Genomic DNA, 3,703 nt, shown 5'->3' on the forward strand with positions numbered 1-3,703 from the left:
AAAACAATTATTGTACTCATATAATCATGCAATGTATGGTTTTAGTGCAACCTTATCTTCAGAAGAATTAAACTCTCTTAGAAACTCATATGGATTTATTTCAGCATATCCTGCTAGAACCGCCACAATGGACACAACACACACCTTTGAGTTTCTCTCTTTAGACCCTTCTTTTGGGCTATGGAATGCTTCAAACCTTGGTGAGGGTGTGATTGTGGGTATGATTGATAGTGGGGTGTGGCCTGAGAGTGAGAGCTTCAAAGATGATAGAATGGAAAAGAAGCTTCCATTGAAATGGAAAGGGACATGTGAGGAAGGTGAAGAGTTCAATGCCTCCATGTGCAACTTGAAGCTCATTGGTGCTAGGTATTTCAACAAGGGTTTGGTTGCTGCAAAACCTAATGTCACAATCAAGATGAACTCACCTAGGGATTATGATGGACATGGAACTCACACATCATCCACTGTTGCTGGAAACTATGTTCATGGTGCCAATTTCTTTGGATATGCCAAAGGTGTGGCTAGAGGCATTGCACCAAAGGCTAGGGTTGCCATGTACAAGGTAATTAACTAATTTTATTGCTTTTGCATGTTTATGTTACAACAAAATATACAAGTGCCGTTTTTCACATGATACAGTGCCTTTTACCAAATCAAAGGTACTTTTCTTATAGTATTTACTATTTATTTTTCATCAAAACATTTGAAGCACTTTTTTATTTTTAATATTGGATTAACAATAGTTTTTATTTTTAAATTGTAATTTACTATGATATTTTTTTAAAATGTGAGATGCTTTAATGTACGGAGTATAAATTAGACAGTCCGATTTTTAGATACACAAATCAGACCGTCTGATTTCTATACTCGTACCGTCCGATTTGTGTTAAAAAAATTAAAAAAATTTGGAGTACACAAATCGGACTATTCAATTTGTGTACTCCAATCTTTTTTAATTTTTCAACACAAATTCTTCGGTTCGATCTGTGTACTCCAAACTTTTAAAAAACACAAAAAATTATCATGCTAAAATATAACACTCATTCTATTTCCATATCCAAATTTTTTAACCCATTTCAGGACTTGAGAAAAATTCTGTAAACTAGACTTTCTAACTGCTGTAAAAGACTTGTTGAGCCTAACATTGGAGGTTGTGAATTTGTGATTCCATTACTTACTTTTCACTATTGTCTTTGCCAAATTCATTGAGTGAAAGTCCTAGAGAGTAAATAGTAAAGTGTAATACCCTCAAAACCCCGACAATGGAGCAAACTAAGGTAAAGTCAGGTGAGGAAAACTTGGAGCAGTTGGTCAATGATATTGTTGATGATATAAACAAGACGGTAGAAACAGAGCATCCCTCTATATAAGAACAAACTTCTATGGTATTAAATGACAATCGTTCCTTATATTTATAGAAAAATAGGCATTGTATTGGTTTAATAGTATGGTTGTTCAGTTTCCTTTTTTATTCAATTTTTCATCAATAGAGAAAGTGTGACCCTAGTTGTGTGAAAAAAGAAAATGAAAAAGAAGGTATTTTTCTGATATATTAAGTTCCCATCTTTTTATGTCACCTTAATGTTAGTCAATTTTATATTATTTGTATATTTACTATTATGTCTTCGATCGAGTTAATTATTTTTTATATGATAGATGAAAGGGTGTATTACGTTGGTATGAATTAAAATGGATAAATTTTATAAATGTGATACACAATACAAATCGTTACTTACGATTTATATAACAAAAGAAATCGTTACTCACGATTTCATAAATCATATTTTTTAAAATTAAAAAATTAAAATCGTGACTAACGATTTCTTATTCTTTTTTGTCTTATTTGAAATCGTAATTCACGATTTCTGTTAATTTTTTTTTAATTTTTTGTCTTATTTGAAATCGTTACTCACGATTTCTTTTTATCCCATATTACTGCATTACACCAAAACATCATAATATTAATGAAAAACACTAATAATAACCCAATATAAAAAAAATTAGCCGTCTTCGATCATCTAATTATTATATTCATTATTTACTAGTCTAAAGCAATAATAAATATAATAATGTTACTGTTACGGTAGGTAACCGGAGATTAATGCTGAGGATGGCGTTTGGCGGCCCAAGTGTATGATGGAGGAGAGCTCCAGGTAGGTCCGCAGCTCGGGAGGCTCCGTCCGACTTGTGCTCGCGTGTGAATGGGGGGTGGTACCTGCAAAGACACTCCGATGCCTAAGTTAGCAAGAGTGTAAGCAGGTCTTTAGAGAGTATTGGACTTAGAGATACCTGAGGGGTGTCAGTGTATTTATAGTGGTGAGCCAATAACCACCGTTGGTGTAGTGCCGTATCTTTAGGGTAGTAACCGTCCCTATTATTTTGGGGAGGTTAAGATATGGCTTTATGAGGCGGTTAGAGAGATTTTAGGGGCGGTTACTCATTTGAATGAGTGTTCATCTGCCAGCTAATCCCACATCCGACCTCTTCAGACCAAGTCGTGAATGGCACCGACTTCTTATGTGGAAGGCGGCGCTTAGCTAGGCTTAATCCCTTAGATTAGGCCTTTTAGTTAGACCTGGGCCTTAGTATTGGGCCAGGGTATGAACAGTGCCCCTACTTGAGCCCAAATTTTCTTTAAAGTTTGGGTTCAAGTATTCAACTCGGGTGCGTAGTCGACTTGTTTGAAAGAACACGGATCTTGGGAACCGACGTGATTCTCGCGACTTTTGGTTTCTGACAGTTACGTCAATTCGAACGTCGTGTCCGTTGAGGGATCATTTAGGGATTGAGGCGTCGTGTCCGTTGAGGGATTGTTTAGGGATTGAGGGCTTTGGTAACGGTGCAGTCTCATTAATGACTGCCTCGCTTTTTACCATTATGCCCCTTGGCCTTTTTTATAAATACTTTCCCTCTCTTTCCATTTTCCGTTTCTGCAATCTTTCAAACTTCTCCTTATCTTGTTCGTACTACATCCTTGTGTTCGAAGACTTCTGTTTCTCTCCAACCTTCATTTTCGGATAAAGGTTAGTTTTGCTTTTTCCATGTCATGCTTTTTGTTTGCATGTTTTGTTTTGCGAGTAGATAGGTTGGCCCGTAGATTCTAGTTTCGAATCTCTCTTCTTTAGTGGCCGTGTTTTTTGATTTTCTTTTTCTTTTTCCTTTTTGTAGGTTTTCTGCCACTTTTCTTTATATAAAATATGGCTTCTGTAGACGTTCTTTCTTAGTGGGTTGACGATACGGTCCTTGGGGAGGAACTGTTGGTCGACGCTGAGTTCATCACTCACCTTCGTACTCATCATAGGCTCTGTACTTCGGACGAGGACGAGCCCAAATATGAACTGATAATCCCGGGTCCTGAAGACCGGGTCTGTTTTGGGAGAGTTAATGAGGCGACCCCTCATTTCTTCTTCATGTATGAATGTATGATCACCCGTTTGGGTGTTTTTCTTCCTTTCTCAGATTTCGAGATATCCATTTTGCACCACTGTAAGGTTGCCCCTACTCAACTCCACCCCAATTCTTGGGGTTTTTTGAAGATTTACCAGTTTATAAGCCACGCTCTGGACTTCCCGACTTCCTTGAGAATCTTCTTTTATCTTTTCCATATGACTAAGCCCTTTAGTGGGCTAAACAACAAACAGCAATGGGTGTCCTTCCGAGCCATTCAAGGTCGGAGGATTTTCACCCTTTTTGACGAATCTTT

The 3,703-nt window shown here is 37.1% G+C and overlaps 1 protein-coding gene across 1 annotated transcript in view; it reads left to right on the top strand.

Moving 5' to 3' along the window:
* Window positions 1-472: 472 nt before the first annotated feature.
* The window catches only part of LOC107485844 (subtilisin-like protease SBT3), an 18,565-nt gene continuing 15,334 nt past the window's right edge, over window positions 473-3,703 (top strand). The window contains exon 1 of the mRNA XM_052259932.1: window positions 473-562. The gene's annotated coding sequence lies outside the window, so the exon portion shown is untranslated. The remainder of the gene's footprint in view (window positions 563-3,703) is intronic.

This window comes from Arachis duranensis, chromosome 4, assembly GCF_000817695.3.
Source record: "Arachis duranensis cultivar V14167 chromosome 4, aradu.V14167.gnm2.J7QH, whole genome shotgun sequence".
Taxonomy (NCBI): domain Eukaryota; kingdom Viridiplantae; phylum Streptophyta; class Magnoliopsida; order Fabales; family Fabaceae; genus Arachis; species Arachis duranensis.